The following is a 20,672-nucleotide window of genomic DNA, read 5'->3' as shown; positions in this document are numbered from 1 at the left end:
TGGCAACGGCGATGACACTCTCAAGCAAATGTTCGATCTTGAAATTTTCCTTACACTGATGAGCCAATTTGGCTACACACAATTTATAACGATGCAAGCTTTGGACGCACTTGAGCAGCTACCTACAAGTGCATCGTCTTTCTGACAAAGCAATTTCCGAGCAACGAACCCCACACAGCAGCCATTTTCCAATTTTACCTGGGGAATCACGCCGCCTGTGCAGCAGTATTCAGTGACTCACTGACTATCCAGAAAACCTGGACGTATCCGATATTCCGAATCAAAACTTGTGATGTCGGGAGGGCCCACGGGCAATACCTCCCCGCTGCTAATGACCCATTCACTGCCATCCACCTTCTTCTCCGATTTAAGAAGGCAACACGTGGCTAAGCTTTTGTCGCCATATGTTGATCACCGCATGCACAGGACAACAAGACGGTCAATGGCTTCCGATTCGTCAAAAATGAACAGTCGCTCTCCTCCACATACCTCCCCAGATGCAACTCGTTTGAGACTTGGGAATTGACCCCTGAAATAACTCCAAGACGTATGGATGACCCGCGGGCTGTATTGAATCTGTGCTTTAAAGCCTACTCATTCCATACCACCATTAGTCAAGGACGATGCCCCCGTTTCTGTTACGTTTAAGAGACCGTCGGCCACACGTAACTTCGTATATATTGTGATGAGGATTGTTGACGGTGATTGTTGTAGCAGGGGGTCATGAAACCCGACTAACGCCAGCATTGGACTGCCTTCAGCAACCCAGTGCATCATGCAGTTGGTCAGATAATATGGAAGCTTGGGAAGCTAAGGAGAGGGAGCCCGCTGGCTGATACCACGCGTTGCAGAATTGAAGATGATTGAGGCCTTATAACTAGGATAAGACCCAACGCAGTTTATATCACCATTTACGTTGGTGAAATGACCCGATGCAAGTTCGGACGAACGGCCAGAAAGCGAGGGAAAGTCGCATTGGAGAGATCCGCCCTCTGCTACGACCGCGGCTGCGAGGCCGTTCATGGCAGACGGGACAGGCCTTGCAGCGCCTCAGTGAGTGAAGCTCGGCAGGGTGGTGAATTAGGCTATTATGCATGACGTTCGACGGGAACGTCCTTCAAACATCACGGAAGTCCGATGACTCATTTTGACTAGTCGTTCTCAGCAACTCAATGGTGACTGAGGGGGAAAGCAGGTTGCCATCCATGTGTGTACACCACCCCTACATTCTGGCTTCTTATTGCTTTCGGCACTGAGTGCGAGGGAGCTACGTGTTTTGCATGTCTTACAGGATGATGACGGTCCGTTGCAGTCGCAGTGCCAGGCCACACCAGGCTTCACCATACAAGTCAGGCAGCAAAAAGGTCCATAACATACAACACCGGGCATTCGCCAGTCGTCACCAACCCAACCACTACTCCAGCCCTCATTAGCTTGTCTATGGGAGAGCGGACGGGATCCCGAGTTTTCCAATGGGTGTGGTCGTATGTGGCCTTCGACACCCGTACACTCGGTGATATTGGTATCGACAGGTCTGGTATCTTGCTACCTGCCATGCCTGCGTGTGCGACTTCGTCATCAGTGGGTTTTCTATCGACAGCGCATGAGTCTGTCAGAATAAAGGTTCAAATCGCTGCGGCCGGCTAAGTGCAAATAACTCCTATTGATATTGGCATAGACTCTGCAGATACAAGGTTTTGAGAATGCGGTCCTTGAGCGTTATTGAGACGGCAACAGCAATCTCAGACGGGCGGCCGCGATTCGGTGCACGACGCCCCACAGCTCCGTCTTACTGTGTACCTTAAGCCGTCCAAGGTTCGGGTAAAGTGGGTCCAGTGCCGGGCTCGGTCCCAGGTTGGGTCCATAGCCGTTACCTTTGAGACTAATCTTTGTGGAGCTGCCTCCCATCTGAAGCCGCGGCAATAGTTTCCTACAACTCAACGGCGGGCAAGTCAGCATCTATCTGATTTGAAGTTCAGCATGATCTGTGCAACACGGGAAAGGGGCAGAAGCTCGGCACCTGGATAGAGACTGGCCCCACGAGCTGGTGTAGCTGCTTAAAGGGGTTGCTGCCTGTGCGTCGCGAGACATGCTTTCCGGAATGCTCCCGTCAGTCGGATGCTCCCTCTCCGATTGGTGCAGTCTTCTTTCTCTCACTTTTCAATTCAACCCAACGTCACTCCTGCCTTTCAACACCTCTCCTTCTCATCCAGAACCTTACTGTGAAATAGCTGCCACGTAGGTTGCAATAGCACGCGAGACAGTGCCTTCTGTCGGATACTTCGAAACCATAGGGCAGCTACCACTGAACACTCCTTCCCGGTTATGCATCTTTCGTCTTCAAGGTAGTCAGGTTCCTCGGTATTATGCACTTTCCAGAAACTTGGGCGACGCTTTCCACTGACTTCAGGGCTGCTCAAATCTGGTTCCAAAATCAGAAGCCCCAGATGAACGCCACTCTCTTTTCCCCAACGCTGTCCCGACAGTCGTATTTTCCCATTTCCTTTTTTGCCGCACCCGCTTCTCGGACAGCTTTCGATCATCCATTTGCCACATTCTCAATCCCTACGAGTTATTCGACTGCACACTTCGCATCACGATGCCTGACCGCGGGTACATACTTTCCGACAACGTTCGTGATGCACTGTCACCTATACTCGAGCTCGACGAAGACAACAAATCACATCCCGAAACTACAGTCAACGATCACCAACGTTCCGAAGATGACCACGCAAGCAACCAGAGTGGACCCAGTGCCAGTGCCGACAACTCCCCTCCACAACAAACTCCGGATCCACCCGAAGGCTGCGAGTGCTCGCTAGGCTCAAAGCCTTACCTCTTCAAGCTCTGTGGCCACGTCAGTTGTCCCCAACTCCCCGCCTTGCCCTTTTCCAAGTCCGTGCCGGAAGCTTGGCTGACTTGGCGGGTAGCGCTTGTGTCGATCCTAACCTCACGTCCACGATGAACTTGAGTAGAGCTCATTGAAACGGCCAGCTAAATTAAAGTGGGCCGGCAAAAGCATGGGGTAGGGTTCATTGAAAATAGGGTAGTAGAGTTCATAGTGATTTTCAGCCCCAAAATAAACGAAAGTAGGATGCATCAAAAGCTATAATGTAGATCCAGTCAGAGGTATATTTTCAAAGGTACTTGATGCATATAAAAGGAGGAATAGGTTTGTTTTGTATGAGGAGGAAATTAGCATGTTGTCAGTGATTAGGCGCGTATGGACCTATCGAGTTAGGAAGAGCGCGCCATCTAGCGAATCAGATAACACACCACCCAGCAGGAGAAGTTGATTTAAGGGGGCAGGATGCAGAGATAGGTTAGAAGTAAATAGTTTCAGGAGGCAGGTAATATTAGTATTTAGCATAGGAGGAAGCTATTTAATAAGCTATTAACAGCAGAATAGATTTATTATTATTTATCCCCCAGCATAAGTTATTAGGATAGAGCTGTTTATCTATTATAATCCCTAGTATGCTATTATGATTTATAAGGTATGCCAGTTTGCTATGGTTGCTGATGAAGTATTATCATATTTGAGGATATATCACCAAGAGATCCCTATCGCCAGCAGATCCCATATCGCAGAGGCTATCCGCAGTATCCTAAGGATTATCTGCACCTAAGCCGATTTAGCTATATTACAGTATCTAGACCTAAGCATGCCACCTATCCTATATATTACAGCACTAAAGGCGGACAGCATATAATGCGCAGAGTGTCTATATATATGCTGGCGGCCATAAGTCATCCAAAGGTATTGCTAGGCTGAGCATGAATAGCATAATGATTAGCAGAAGGGGGGTAATATGCATAAGAGGGCCACAGTAGCAAGGGATTTACTGTGGACGACAGGGGTGCCGTGCCAGCGGTTTTTCCCATCGCACGCTGGGAGCTGGTGGTTTGAGGCTGACGCGCGCGAGGAGGTCAGTATAGTGGACGAAAAGTTGGAGCCGAACGGGTGGTTATACTGCGTCGGGTGGATAAGGGATTTAGAAGGGTTGAATAAGACGTAGTTATAGGAGGCTATGCGACTGATTAAGGATAGCGAGGAGATGTTACGGTTTGCGTGGGCTGTGTTCAACAGCGTTGCCGACAAGGCATGCGCAACAGCAGCACCACATAAGGTTGGGCATGACGTGTTGTTTAAGGCGGAGCAGAAGGAGATAGGCCAGAAGCTGGCGCAGCCGTTCGACAACTGCATAGAGGATGATATATAGTAGCAGTATAAGGAGGTTTGGCGTAAGATGGTGAGCATATAGTTCTATATAGATGAGTGGCTAGAGCGTAAGCGGCCGCCGTACTGGTTCACTATGCGGCAGGGGTCGTTATAGGATGCATTCACCAGCTGTGTTGAGGTGGACGTCAGCAGCAGGCAGGCTGCGCAGGCAGAGGAGGTTGAGAGGATGTGTTTGGACGCTATTATCGCTATTATCGAGGACCTATATAAGCAGAGCCAGAAGGAGAGCGTGATGATCGGCGTGTTAGCAGTGTTAGGCATCTGCAAGGACGGCGGTTAGCACCAGGCGACAGAGTATATAACAAATTATTTGTTACGGTCAGCTATCCGACAGTAGGGTCTGCTAACAGAAGCTGGGGATTGATACGTTCTAACAGTACACTAGGTCGTGGTCGTAGGTTGTAGGTTGTAGGCTGTAGTAGATTGGTTCTTCAGAGGCCAAGGTGATCAGTCTTAGACTTAATAAGTGATTCGCAGTGAAGGTAAGCTGAGAGTATCCATGAGGATGAATACTAAGTTGATTGCTGAAGAGCTATAGAAGTCTGACCATAAGCCAGGCTCAGGGTTATACTATATATAAGTTCTGAACAGTACCCTTTACTCTATCACTGATCCCTTACCAGGTACTAGTGAGCGCTTATTAACTGTTAGTGAGCGCTTAGTAACTTCGACTGAGCGCTCAGTGATCCACACTGCCTGCTCAGTCTTATCTTATTATCATGTGACTTATATCATAGTTCTTCCGTCTCTGAGTGAGTCCCTGTTATTCCTATGATCCTGCAGTACAAATATCCTATCCTAGCTGCCCGACGCCTAAGTGGGTCGTTCAGCTGTTATCCTTATTTACAGGTTGTAATATTAAGTCCCCTCTCTAAAGGTCTTATCCTCAAGACCTAATATAAGTAGGTTGTTAGTCCTAGGTTGGGGATCTGTTAATCATGCTTCCTGATTTACTTATGATGCTGACACTATGTCAGGTTGCATTCCTGAAAATCCTGCGATTTCTACTCTTCGTTGTTATCGTCGTTCCCTTAACATTGCGGAGAATAGGTTTGAAGTTATGCCTTATCGTTGCTGTCGGTCTAAGGGGTTACGCTATAAAATGCTGCCTAGCTCCTTGGTTTGCAGAGAGTATGTCGCTATAGGTGGCACTTATCGTTTGTGTAATGCTTCTGACGATGCGATCTGTTAATATTTATATAGTCCCTAAGGCCTGTTATGTTTTATTTATGCTAACTTATATATAGTGGAACGTTTAATAGTTAAATCTCAGCATTTGGACGATGAGGAGGAAGAAACTGAGGAACTGTTTCAAAAGAGAATAGAGGTGCTGCAAAAGGCGCAGGCTGAAGTGAATGAGGCGCTTGCGAAACTGGATTATATCTGTAAGGCTAAGCAAATAGTGTTTAAAAAGGGTTGCAAGGAGACTTCAGTAGTGGCTGAAGAGGAGGGGGCAGCAAATCCTTCCCCTGTTAAGTCTTCCTTAGTTCTTAAGGCGCAGTCAGTGGGCGCTTTTGGTGCGATAGACCTAGATACCATCCTTAGCGATTAGAATCTAGGCACTCCAAACTTCTTATTAGAGGCGTCTTAGTTGATTTCTGGTGTTCCTAGGCGGATAAATAGTTTTCCTTATTGCAGCCGATCTACTTCAGTAGGTGGTCTAGTGAAGTGATGTAGGTGCTTAATCTGCTTATATCCACTATTCTTTTAGGCTAGTATAATAGGTGCTAGTGTGACTTCTCGCTCTTAGTGTTATTGCCAGTAGATCGTAAGTTCTTCTGCTGCGTTAGTGATATTTTTAGCTGGTTCCTATATGTTGTCTTTATATCTATATCCTTTCTATTTGACGAGGTATTAATACCCTTCTGGTTCTTTGAGATAGTTGATAATTCGTTCAACTTCATACTCTGGTTTGTTGTCTTTAATGATAATAATATCGTTTGTCTGTGATCTACGTAGTGCTGGTTTGAGGAGTGAGACATAGAATACTAGGTGACACTTTATGGTTTCTAGGAGTCTTAGTTTGTAGTTAACTGGTGAGATTACTTGTGAAATTTTGAAAGGTCTGAGTTTTTTATAGTTAAGTTTGTCGTTTGGTTGCTTTGTCTTGATGTTTCGCTATATAAGATAGGCGCTATCTCCCTCTTTTAAGGTTAGTCCCTTAATCCTTTATTTGTTGCTGAATTTTGTTATTCTTTATCGTATGAATTCAAGTTCTTTATATGCGTTTTCCTGGATATCCTTGATTTAGCATATTGAGGCGACAGCTTTTACTGCAGCTGGGCCTGTTTAGGATTCTCTATAGGCGGTTGGTTTGAATCTATAGTTAAGGTAGAAGGGGGATTCCTTAGTACTTTCTCCTACTGCGCTGCTATAGGCGAACTGGGCTATTAGTAGCAATATAACCTAATTATCTTAGTTGTAGTTGACGTAGGCGTGGAGATATGTTTTGAGGATTTAGTTGATTCGTTCTGTTTGTCCGTCGGTCTGCAGGTGGAATGCAGTAGATATTGATTGTTTGATGCTAAGTTATAATATGATTAACTTCCAGAATTTAGAAGTGAAGATCTTATCTCTATCTGATATAATCTCTCTAGGCGTTCTGTGGTTAGCGATAATATATTTAAGAAATATATAGGTATATTCTTCAGTATTACTTGCTTCTTTGTATAGGATGAAGTAGGCGTACTTTATGAGTTGGTCCATAATGATAAGAACGCTGTTAAAGTGTGTTCCCATAAGAGGTTCTTGAGACTTTAGTAGCTTAACGATAAAGTCAAGGGATATAGATTGCTAGGCGGTTTGCAGCATAGGCAAGGGTTGTAGCATGCTGTACAGCTGATGTTGAGCGGGTTTGCTTTTCAGGCAGACCTCACAATCCTTAATTGCTTTTGCCACTTGTTCTCTGGTGACCTTTTCTCTATATTGTTGTCGTAGTTGTTTCTAGGTTTTTGTGATTCCTTGGTGACCATATGCAGGGCGAGCGTGAAACTCCATAATTGCTTTGTTGTCTAGTTCGCTAGGCGGGCTAGTATTAGATCGTCTGGCTATCATTAAGAGTTTGGTTGCTAGCACTAGGTCTCTGTTGTTGTTTCCTTTGAGAATCACCTAGGTTTCTTTAGGTACTAGGACGTTATAGTCTGGTCGTCAGCTAAGAGCGTCAGCTCTGCTATTATCTGATCCTTTGCGGTGGATGATTTAGAAGTTGAATTCTGATAGGAATTCTAACCATCTAATCTGTCGTTTATTCAACACTTTTGAAGTTATGAAGTGTGAAAGGTTCTTATAGTCTGAATACATAAGTACTTCATATGTGGTTCCTGAGAGCTCAGGTCTCTATTCCTTAAAAGCTTCAATAATTGCCATGAGTTCCTTATCGTGAACCTAATAGTTAAGTTCAGGTCTGTGGAGCTTGCGAGAAAAGAAGGCATATAGGTGTAGTCGTCCTTCTGAATCTTATTAAGATAATTATGCTCCTATCGCATAGTCGGATGCGTTAGGTTCTACTTCAAACTGGTTTGTTAGATCTGGAATGCTTAAGACAGGCTTGCTAGTAATGAGGTCCTTGATCTTCTGGAATGCTGTTTGTTATGGTTCTTCCCATATAAAGGGTGTGTCTTTGCAGCTGAGGCTTATGAGAGCTGTGTTGATCTTGCCATAGTCTTTAATAAATTTGCAGTAGAAGTTAACGAAACCTAGAAATCCTTAGACTTCCTTGAGGTTGTTAGGTACCAGCTATTCCTTGATAGCTTTGACTTTGTTTTCTAACATACAGACTTTTCTAGGGGTGATAGTGAATCTGAGGTATTCCACCCTCTGTGTGTGGAATTTGCTTTTCTCAGGTTTAACTAATAGCTTAGCTTCTTAGAGGGCTTATAAGACGTGGTGTATATCCTCCTTATGTTTTTCAAGTGTTGATGAGAAGATGAGGATGTTATTAAGATAGACTACTATGCAGATGTCGACGTATTTGCATAAGACTTAGTTAATTATATTTTGGAATGTTGCAGGGGCGTTGGTGAGGCTGAAAGGCATAACGAGGTACTCGAAATATCCTTTTTGGGTTCAGAAAGCAGTTTTCTATTCTTCTCCTTGCTTCATTCTGATTAGGTTATAGGCTCCTTTGAGGTTGAGGGCTGTAAACTAGTTAGCTCTATAAAGGAGTCGTCTCATCTTGTCGATAAGCGGTAGTAGGTAGCAGTTCTTAATTGTTATTTCGTTTAGCATATAGTAGTCGACGCATAATTATAGTTTTCTGTTCTTTTTAGGTATAAATAGGATTAGGCTTCCTGCTGGTGATGTTGAGGGTCTGATATATCCCTTCTTAAGGTTTTCTTCAAGGTACTTATCTAGGGCTTCTATCTCTGTCTGGTTGAGTCTGTAGATTTTGTTGAAGTGTGGTTCTTTCCCTTTTTTGAGGGGTATTTTGTGGTTGAAACTGGTGTGTTCGGGCAGTCTGGTTTCTAATTCGGCTGCAAAGAGTTTCTCATAAACTCTGTATTCTTCTGGGATAGACAGAAGTAGATCGTTCTTCTGTTTAAGATCTATTGTTGTCAGTGGTTATAATACAGCTTCTTTTGCCTTGAGGTAACAGAGGTATCGTTTTGCTGTTCCTTATCGTATTGATTTATTTGAGGCCTGATTCTGACAGGGCTGCTCAGGGACTGAATTATCATAGTCCTAATAGAGTTAGCCTTTGCTCTAATCTATCTGTGGGTTGCTTGTTTGTAGCCAGGGTAGTCCTAGCACTATGTCGTATATTCCTAGATTAGTAATATCGAATTAGATTCTTTCTTTTCGATCTAAGTAGCTCATCTTAAGGGGCGCAGTCTCATTATAGATGGTACCTCCTTCGTACTTGAATTCTTCTCCTTCTGCTGTGTGTAACTGATATGGTCGTTCTTTTCCTCCCTATCGTATTTCTAGCCTATTGATGGCTTGAGGGGCGATATAATTAGCTTCAGCTCTGCTGTCAATCAGCGCAAGTGTTGTTTATTCGTTGATAGTGACTTTGAGTTCTATGTTGTTCTTATGTCCTTGTGACATTTGGTGGATAAACCTTTTCCTTATTGCCTGTCATGGTTCTTCGTCGGTAGGCAAGTCTAGTTTTTTGACTGCCCTAAGTGTCCTAGGTAGGTAATTTGCTTTCCTTCTCGTTATGCCTTCATGAGGCTGTTCTCGCGGATCTTAATCTGTGGGGGTCTTAGTCCGTTCTTTATAACTCTCTATGCGCGTGCTTTTTCTTAGTAGTGTACTTAGCACTCGTCTTGCTAGCATTTGTCCCACTTTATATTGTGGTCATATTAGCATCTCATAGGGAACTGAGGGCTAGGTCTGAAGACTGCAAGGTGGTCTTCAAACAGTACTATAGTCTATCTGATCATAGCGGATATTGAGTAAATCTCGCGGATAGGCTTGTTGTTATATCTTCTAGGGTAGAATTAGTAGTCATGCTTTTCTCATATATATTCTTTGCATTTATCGTAGAAACACTAAGACCAAAAGAGGGTTCAGTGAAGTTAGTAGTTGCTTCTTAGTGCAGGATGGTCTTCTGTGCGTAGCTGAGGGGTGTAATCCCAGTCTCATTAGGTTGCTGAGGTGCTATAAAAGTGGCGTTATTGCTTGTCTTGAAGCATGTCGATTTCCTAGTACTTCAGGAGTTGCTTAATTCTGTCTTCCTAGTCGTCTGGTTCTTCTTTAGAGCTAGAGTCGTCCACACTAGGGGTGAACCTATAGGTGATCTCTGTCTGAGCATGTTATTAGGCAATATCGCGAGGTTCGTCCGAGTCATACGGTGAACTTTCGCCTTCTCCAAAAGTCCAGTTGCTGGTCATACTGAGAAGTTGTTGTTCTGTCAGAGGATCATGCTGATATTCTGGTTCTTCCTCTGATTCTTATTGGCGTAGATGCGTTTGTCAGGTATCTTCATGTGAGGTGATTAGTTTTAGTCGCTGGATTTATAGCATCTCATTAAGTTGTTCAACTAGCTTTCTGGCGACTCTGCTGTTGCTGGAATGCATTATTGCCAGGGTTCTGGGGCGAGTATCTAGGGCACTCATATCGTATCTAGATCGTCCAGGGTTGCTATCCCTTAGGTAGTATCCTGATATTTCTTTGTCTTCGAGGTGGATTTAGCAGTCATCATCATAGCATCCGGTCTAAGATTGGGATGTATGTGAGGCTTTTGCAATCATATTGACTTGTCGAGGTCGTTCAGCTACTGGTTTCTAGGGAAGTTTCTTAGGTTGTCTGCAGTCTTTGGCGATATAGCCTTGCTTGTTGCAGTTGTAGCACTTAGGGTTCTAAGGCTTCCTGTCGTTAGGTTTAGTCATCATGCTGAGATCTATAGGTCTGCTGTGTTATCCGTAAGCAGTGCTTTGTCGATTATTGTTCCAGTTGCTGCGGGGTCTGTTGTCGTTCTGCTGGTTGTTAAACTTATGCTGGGGTTGCCACTGGTACTTACGTCCCATATTAGGTCCTTATTGTTTTTCGCCCTTTTCTTTGCGTCGTTCGAATAGCCTGTTGTCGATCTTGATTGCAAGGTCGGCATACTGAAGGAAGTCTTTAGGGCGATCGATCTTAACGATTTCATCCTTAACTTCATCTTTAAGTCCCTAATAGAATATAAAGATCTTGGTTTCCTCAGTGAGGTCGAGCTGAATGCTGAGCTGTCTGAACATAGCGGCGTACTCCTTGGTTGACTTAGTCTGTTGCAGTTGTGTGAGATCTCTTTCAGCTTGTCGCTTTTTATTAGGGTCCTAGAAGAGAGATCGTAGGGCATCTTTGAATCCCTGAAAACTGCTGTAGATATCTCAGGTCTCAGTGGAGCACTCGTCCAGGGTTTTATACTTGAGGAATTCTTCCTGGATAGGTTTAAACCATTTGAGGGCTTATCCTTATAGGTAAGTGGCGGCATGGACGACTTTCTCAGTTTAACTGGTGAAGTCTCTATAGTGGAAGTTTTAGTAGTTCTTAACTTAGATTAGGAATGACTTAAGTTGTCCAGGGGTGCTGTTGTAGGTGATAGGGGCACTAAGCTTAAGTTTCTGTCGTCCCCTAGTGGGGGTAGTGACGATGTTAGCAGCAGCCCGAAGGGTGTTGACTTCGTTTTGTAGTTCCTGTATGAGAGGGTTGCTGCCTTGTCCTCCTAGGAGAGCAATTCCATTTTCAAGGTCCGTAAGTCTCTGAGGTCTGTTGCTAAGCTCCTGGATCATCTGTTTGAGGCCTTAGAGTTCGTTAGCAGTTTCGTTATATATAGCCTGGACCTTAGCGATGTCGTCGTCTCCTTTCTTAACTCAGGCTCAAAGCTTGTCGTAGGTTTCCTTCTTAAGAGTGACTTCGTCGTCCGAGTCCACTGCCATCGGAGCTCCCTTGAGTTCTTCAGCCAGGCTCTTAACAGGCTGTTTAGAGGAAGAGGAGCTTCCCAGAGTGGGTGACTTAGCAGAGGTGCGTGAAGACATTCTTATCTGTACTATTAGTAGGTTTCAATAGTCAACTTACTGAACAGGAGCAATCAAAGTGTTACAGTCAGCTATCCGACAGTAGGGTCTGCTAACAGAAGCTAGAGATTGAGACGTAATAACAGTACACTTAGTCGTGGTCTGGGTTATAGGTTGTAGGCTAACAGTAGATCAGATCTTCAGAGGCTAAGGTGATCAGTCTTAGACTTAATAAGTAATTCGCAGTGAAGGTAAGCTGAGAGTATCCTGAGGATAAATACTAAGTTGATTGCTGAAGAGCTATAGAAGTCTGACCATAAGCTAGGCTCAGGTCATACTATATATAAGTTCTGCACAGTATCTCTTGTGGTGGCTATATAGGATATCCGTGCTATCCAACATATCCATAGATAGCTGGGATAGCGGACATATCCAACATATCCATCTTTGCCCTGTATCCGTGCTGTTCCCGAAGTCACGTGACCTATACCATAGTTCTTCCTTTCCCGATGGTTCCTGGTTACACCTGTGTTACTGCTTACATATGTTCTGTGTTAGCCGCCGAGATGCCAGGCGGGGCTGTTCCAACGTGTCATGCCTGTCGGGTCGTAACACTACTGCTACTATACTATGCTATGCTGTAAGGTGGTTTCTGCTAACTATAAGGATATTTTCTGTTAAACATCATAGGAAGCCCTGCGGGGCTTCTTAAGCATGCTCCTCATCATGAGGCCCGTCAGCTTGCTACTGTCAACCTTACTGAAGATAAAAAAGCCCCGCAGGGCTTGCTATTCTATGCTTTAACGTAGGTTAGTTGATCATCATAATAAGCCCTGCGGGGCTTCTTAAATATGTTTACTATAAGACCCTTCCAGCTTGCTAATAAGCTCACTAAAGATGGGAAGCCCTGCGGGGCTTACTGTTCTGTGCTGTAACATAAGTCGTTCGATTATCATAGTAGTAAGCCCTGCAGGGCTTCTCCATACTAAAACTGAATATATAGGTCTGCTGCTGCTTAATAGGCTTATAGAAATATAGAGCAGCTGCTCTATCTACAGGTGTTCTTAGTTGACAAACTTTATAAGTTGCCTGTCTAGCTTATAGGTAGGCTTATAGAAGACGGAAGAGAAGCCCCCCGGGGCTTATTGACTAGGCGCGGACGACTTTGTTACGGTCAGCTATCCGACAGTAGGGTCTGCTAACAGAAGCTGGAGATTGAGACGTAATAACAGTACACTTGGTCGTGGTCTGGGTCATAGGTCGTAGGCTAACAGTAGATCAGATCTTCAGAGGCTAAGGTGATCAGTCTTAGACTCAACAAGTAATTCGCAGTGAAGGTAAGCTGAGAGTATCCTGAGGATGAATACTAAGTTGATTGCTGAAGAGCTATGGAAGTCTGACCATGAGCCAGGCTCAGGTCATACTATATACAAGTTCTGCACAGTATCTCTTGTGGTGGCTATGTAGGATATCCGTGCTATCCAACATATCCATGGATAGCTGGGATAGCGGACATATCCAACATATCCATCTTTGCCCTGTATCCGTGCTGTTCCCGAAATCACGTGACCTGTACCATAGTTCTTCCTTTCCCGATGGTTCCTGGTTACACCTGTGTTACTGCTTACATATGTTCTGTGTTAGCCGCCGAGATGCCAGGCGGGGCTGTTCCAACGTGTCATGCCTGTCGGGTCGTAACAGACTTCCGGCTGAATGTGGGAGGTCGGTCTGTCCATAGAGGAAAAAAAACATAAAAAGCCCCGCGGGGCTTTCTACTTATATTAGTCAGGAGGGAGATGATGAATTAAATAGCTAGATAATAAGGAACTACTATATGCTCCTACCTACCTACCTGCCCACCCTGCCTACCTAAACAAACCTACCTACCTACCTAAAACCTTACCTACCTTGCGCGGGTCTGTCCGTCCTAGCCCTAACCCCCCCCGACCGGTGCCGCTCGCGCGCGCTACTGACCGTAACACGCAGGGGGCGAGGAACCAATCGCTTGGGTCAAGCCGCGGGACCCCTCCAGGGCGCGCCGTTCTCGCCGGGCGGATTATCTATTCATCCGGGCCGCCAGGGGCGGCCAAGAAGCGCCATTTTAACCCCTGCAATCTGACACCCAGCACAGCTGCGCAGTATTGCCGCACCAATAGGAGGTAATATAGTACCACCAAACTCCAGTTTTTGAGGCACAGTCGGTTGGATGCCTTATCCCGTTTGTAACCTAGATTTGCAAAGGCGCCATAAAACTTACCGAAGGTCATTAGAATCATTCCTTCTTCATGGGTATTTCTTGCATCTACATGGCCGAACTCATCACCCAACTTGCCCCCACTCGAGCTTATGGATCTTCCAACCCCATTCGTACACAGGCGGTTGCGGCACGAAGCATCAATCCGGGTCCTGGTACTTCATCCGTCACCCCGCCGCAGTGCTCCTATACACTGCGAACTTCGAGAAATCAGTCTAGAGGATACGCCAAGCTATGAAGCCCTGTCCTACGTCTGGGGCTCGCCGACGGGGACGCATCCAATCTCGTGCGATGGATTCACCATGCTCGTAACCCCAAATTGCCGGGACGCCTTGATTCACCTCAGGCGAAGGGTAACCAGAAGGATACTGTGGGTTGATGCTATATGCATCGACCAAGGGGAGTCAGACCACAGCAAGAAAGAGCGCAATACTCAAGTCGTGCAGATGGGAAAGGTATACCAAACCGCACGGCGCGTTGTCATCTGGCTTGGAACTGCAGACCAGGGGACGCGCGGCTTGTTTTCCCGACTAATATTAGTTACGCCGTATGCTTTGGCCTCCACATTGATGGATGAGGTAGCAAAATTCTCTGGACCTACAGAAAGACTACTAAAAAGGATCTCAAAGGCGGCGGACGGTAGGACAAGTCGGGTGAGATATTGAATTATAATCTAGATCTAACTAATGATTTATAGAGAAGATTGACAGAATATGTTCTAGTAATGACTTTCGTCAGCTAGTGGACAATGAGTGGTTCAAACGCGTTTGGACTATCCAGGAAGCAGCATTTGCTCAAAAGATAATCCTACAATCTGGGCAGTCATCGCTGTCTTGGGGCTGGTTCATAATGGCACTCTCCGCAAGTCCTCATACTGCTGGTATTACTATCCTCAGTCGAGGCCGTACAGAATCCTACAGGCTGAGGCCTATTTTGAACGAAGTATGTCACAATTTTGATTTACATTTCTATTTCTCACACTATATGTCACCTATAACATAATAACATAACAGTAGCAGAGAGCCTACAAGAGTTTTCTAATGTTACTATCTCCTGTCTTCTCAATATTATAGCATCTGCTAACTTGTATTAATTCAAAATAGATAGGAGGTTTCACGTACCAGCCAGAATTTTTTAACTCTGATAAAGAGGCGTTCCAATTTTTCTCAACTCTCCTCGTCCACCGCTGTTCTAGACCCCACGACAAGGTGTATGGAGTTTTCGCAATGTTGCAGGCAGCTGGTTGGGAGATGCTTCTGGACCCCGATTATGATAAGCCTGCGCTTGAGGTTTACGAAGAGTTCATGAGAGTTCTGATCAATAGTAGCACCAGCTGGAACCAACTCTGGGCTCTCATGTTGGCAGTACGGCCTTTTGGACCATCTGACGACTTCCCAAGCTGGGTTCCCGACTTTAACGACAGCCGGCTGCATAACGAAGCAACAGGTGTTACTTTTGGAACGGACTTCGTCTTTAGGAATTGGTTATCTTTCCCAGATTGGGCAGAACACGTGCCTATACCTTCCAGCCCTGGGACATTGAAGGTGCACGGCTTCCCCCTTGGAGTGGTGATCTGGCGAAAGGCCTTGATCCTGACGGAGTCCCAAGGCGAAAGTCCGTCTTGTCTTGATTGGATGAACATTTTGACCTTTCAATCATGGTGTCGCCGTGTAGCGTCGCTGGGGGCATACCTGGACACAACTGAGCAAGCTGCCGAGGTCTTTATAGAGGCTTTAAACTTCCGCCAGGACCTCGGAGATGACATCTTTCGGACCCTGCGTCATATGTGGTTCGATCTGATGCTCTACCCAGAATGCAAAAGGTCGGACGTGAGGGGTCTCTTGCATCACGTGGACACAGCTGGGGATCGTTTGGCAGCAGAGGTTGTCATTGATTGTCTCGACTACTGCTTCAAGACACACTCTGACTCCTGGAATCAGTTGGCCAGCTTCCATCTGAGGCTCTGGAAAGCGCTCTCGCTTTACCAGTTGCTCATACTTGACTCGGGGCACTTGGCGTTTGCGTGGCACACCTGTGTTAATGGCGATCGCGTTTTCCTGATCAAAGGGTGTCCATCCCCATTAGTGCTAGGCTGCCCAGACAGATTGGCAAAGGACAGAATGCCCAAAAACCAACGCAGTTTCAGCTACAGAACGCTGATTCAGATTTCTGGTGTTGTTCCTCACGAAAATCCCTTGCTAGCCTCTCGGGATCGGAAGACCTTAACCAAAGATTGGTCGCTATCCCCTAAGTCACCAGCAAACATAAATGGCCTCGCACCAAATGATTCACAGTACAAGCTCATTGCGCCGGCATATGTTGGAGGAGTTACAAGTTACCTATTACAGGATATTGAGATCTCAGGCCAAGAAATCACTATAATTTAGTAGTAAGCTAATATTAGTAACTATTTATTAAGTAGGCACTATAACAGCCGCTATAGACCTTTTAGAACCTAACAACCTTTATCAGCTGTTAACCACTAGCGAATATACCTTGAGACACTATTAATACCTTTATGGTGCGGAAGCTCGTCAGCGCGCAGACAACGCGAACCGTTGTTTTAGCGGGGAGACAAGGAAAGCCGCAACGCACGAAAGACCGCCATCGTAAGACGCAAAAGTATCGCAGTGGAACATGATACCGGCGAGTGGATGAGATGACGGTCTAATAAATAAGCACCTCGCTAGACCGTTCTATATAGAACGGAAGTACTGAGAGACTGCGTAGCAAGAGATCATAAATCTGCCGCTCTAAAGCCAGCAAACACGATCCGAGGTTAATCGCCTTCCAGGGGCATGGTCATACTTTTTAGCAGGGGAAGTCTGACAATGCCTTTCAAAGCGTCGCTGCTACAGGCAGGTGGCAAACGTCCTAGAGCTTTCAGCCACGGCCGTTTTCTATCCACAATCAATGTCAGCGGCGCCAACTTGGGGTGTTTCGTCAGCATAAAACCTTTAGGTGTCTAGTATCTTTTTGGTGTCGTAGCAGTGCCTGTTGCGATGAGCAAGCGCAGCTGCAAATAACGCACTTAAGCTGTAGGATAAAACGGCGTATATCTTTCATATAATGTTTGCGCTTTGCTTGCGGGTCGAAAGTTGTGAGCGGCTGGTGGGTTCACAACTGAACCGTCTGGGGATGTGCTGCAGAGTCGTTGCCGTAGGTGGAGTCGCTGCCTGCCGTGGGTGCAGTCGCTGCTATAAGTGGAGTCGCTACCGTGGGTGGAGTCGCTACCGTGGGTGGAGTCGCTACCATTACAGTGTCAGTGTGCCGAGTGGAGTCGCGGCCATTAGTGGGGTCGCTGCCACTTCACTGTGTACCTCCGTACACGACCTTGGTGGTCTGGCGAAGAAAAAGCCAGAACGATCCAGTGACGTAGTGTTCTGGCGCTGAAATGCTAGAACGGTCCCATGACGTAGTGATCTGGCAGTGTGGATACCTTGGTGGCTCAACGCCAACTTTTGGGCGTCGATGCAATCATGACAGCCTCGTGGCCCCTCGACCTTTTTGTAAGAGCACGCCATTGAACTTCGCAAGTACCCCCAAGCGGCATTTGCGTCCATCTCCCGACTCGCAAACCATTGAGGCTATACTCACTCAGCCGAACTAAAACAACCGAACCAAGCCGTCTAGATCTTGCGTACGTCAATCACAATAGCGAACGAGAACACCAAGCCCAGAGGAGCATCCTAAATTACCATTTACCAACACTACCATAGAGCTCGAAGATGACGCATGTGCTACAAAAGCAACCATTGCGGCTAAGCCGGCCTGATACGCACGGAAGCTATCGAGCTGGCGATAGGGGCAGTGAAGGATATGAAAGCACTGGGACGGAAAGAGTGGACAGACCTCACGTTCTAAAAAAGGGAGGTCCAAAGTATTCGTTCTTGCACTAGTACACCCATACCCACATCCGGCTTATCGCTGAATTGCAGTCTCGATAGCCTCTGAACTGCACGCAACAGAAGAGGAAGTGTATGGTCGTTTCTGCAGGTTAGTGTTTGGTTTTCTGTCATAGCCCTGTGTCTTCCGGAACGCAGTAGCGGGAAGAAGCTGCGCCAAGGAAAGGAGCCCAGTATTGACCGATGTCGAAAGTGAGCCGGCAGCTTCTGTCGCCCATTCGGCATGGTGTTAGGTGGTGACGAATAGTAGGAAACCGTAACAAAAACCTAAGGCATGTTGGAAATTTATTCTAATTCAAACGCAGTCGCATACATACAGCTTTTGCAGTCTTAGGCGATGATAAAACAACTATAAACCTTACCAATATCATCCAGATACCAGGGTCAGGTGCCAAAACAAGAATCGCCGACCATCTCAACGCCAAAGCGCTCGCTGTCCGACCGAAGAGGGTTCGAGCTTCCGGTCTCTAGCGGAACGAAGCCCCACCCCGCCATCTGCCTCAAGCCACATAAATGCCGCCCATCCTTACTTGCATCGCCAGCCTTCAAGGGTGTCTAAACATGTGTCAATAAACGCTCACGAGACCCGGTAGAAGGCGATTTCATCTTTCCTCTCTTTCAACCGCAGACGGCCCGATGCTTTTTCGCCCAAGTTCCAGTAAAAGGTCTTACACAGCAGCATACTTTCTCTCGGTCTCGCCGAAATGAGATACATCTGAAGAGACAGGTGCTGTTTGGCAAGGCTGGGATGATGCTGTCAAACTTGTAGAATGCATGCCCACACTTCGGCTGAATGTATATTTCTCCATCAGCATACAAGCAGGTTCATTGGAGACTGTTGACTATATTGTAGATGTAGCATCAACCACCTGTCTTGGAGACAAGCGTTCCAGTAGTCGCTATTCGGTCTGACATCTAAATTATTCGGAGAAGTGAGCACTAACCCTCATTGTGAATGTGCCTCCGTCTTTAATTTCAGCGACGCATCCGGAAACCTTGTCGTCGATAAGCTCTACAAATCGTTGGGGCCCATTTGTTTGTAGCCGGGCTAGCATGGTAACGAGAGAAACAGCGCCCAGAAGCAATAATGTTGGTATGGGTCCGGAAACGAATATATTCTTCGCCTAAATCCGCCACCTCTCGTGTCTGCAAGTAATACTTCCAACCTTACAAACTGCTATCTGCTGACTACCAACAATGACATCAACATATATTGACTTTGAGCACTGTTATTTACACTTCGAACCCGCATCAGGGCACGTGGTAATGAAATGCTATGTTCATTTGGTGCCACTGGGTGTATAGGAGATAGCCGACAAGATATTCTTTACGAACCCGACCCTTCTAGCGTCTTAGTCAACTCCCTTTCTCAACTGTCACTACACTCTAATGTTAGTGAACAGAGACGAGTTGTGAACGACGTGCTGGAGCCAAGTCTACCCGCCGCTTCCGAAGTCCAACTTATCACAGAAAACGACGCTTATTTCGCGCCAGCTCAATGATGTCGGGACCAGTTGGCAATAGAATCTAACCGGTGCCACAACTTCGTCCGTCTCCTCTATAGCTGTCGAAATATACCTCCCATATTACTGTAGAACCCAAGCTATGCACATTAGAAAAGCTACGGTGAGATAATACGATGTGATACGGTCGGCTACGTATCTCGCTTACTCGAACAGTCTAATCTTCCGCTGAGGTTAGTGCCTATCCTAGATCTATGTAGCTATTTCAGTGAAGAAGGCTTGATAGTAATGGATGGAGACAGGCGACGGAAGGCCGTCAAGGCTGCCTAAAAGCTGGCCGAGGATGTTCTGGTGATTCTACAACCCAAGCTTGTCGTCTGCTGTCAGTGTGCAACGCTAAGAGGGGCCTGGAAAGAGGAAGTCAATGGGGCCCACAGAATGAGACGCCAAGTTTGGGAACCAGCGATGAATCAACTAGCAAGGCAACTTTGTTCGAGTGTACGGGGCGCGAAAAACGCACAAGCAACCCCGGTGGATGACCAGGGTCACACGGCGTGGGTAATCAAAGGATTTCATCCCAGATATGCCATGATGAAGTCCAGCGACGAGGTGCTCGTGCATTTTTGCAAAGATATCTATGAGGCATATAAGATCTGGAAAGCCAGATTGATGATTGCCAGATTGGACTAAACGATCAGCGCAGCCAGTGGGTTTGTCTTCAAATTGGAAGCTTGGAAGTTTGAGTTCGAGTGCGTATGCTTGGACAGTACTATGGTGTTACGACCCGTAAACAAGGATAACAGCTGAACGACCCACTCGGGCGTCGGGCGGCTAGGACAGGACATTTGTACTGCAGGATCACGGGAACAACAGGGACTCACTCGGAGACGGAAGAACTATGATATAAGTCACGTGATGATAAGATAAGACTGAGCAGGCAGTGTGGATCACTGAGCGCTCAGTCGAAGTTACTGAGCGCTCACTAACAGTTAATAAGCGCTCACTGGTACCTAGTAAGGGATCAGTGATAGAGTAAAAGGTACTGTTCAGAACTTATATATAGTATGACCCTGAGCCTGGCTTATGGTCAGACTTCTATAGCTCTTCAGCAATCAACTTAGTATTCATCCTCACAGATACTCTCAGCTTACCTTCACTGCGAATCACTTATTAAGTCTAAGACTGATCACCTTAGCCTCTAAAGAACTAATCTACTACAGCCTATAAACTACAACCTATAACCACAACCTAGTGTACTATTAGAACGTATTAATCCCCAGCTTCTATTAGCAGACCCTACTGTCAGATAGCTGACCGTAACACTTTGATTACTCCTGTTTAGTAAGTTAACTATTAATTCCTACTAAT

The sequence above is a fragment of the Colletotrichum aenigma genome (genome assembly GCF_013390185.1).
Source record: "Colletotrichum aenigma strain Cg56 chromosome Unknown KSG_Cg56_contig06, whole genome shotgun sequence".
In the NCBI taxonomy this organism is placed as follows: domain Eukaryota; kingdom Fungi; phylum Ascomycota; class Sordariomycetes; order Glomerellales; family Glomerellaceae; genus Colletotrichum; species Colletotrichum aenigma.
Note: the sequence above shows the minus strand (reverse complement) of the source record.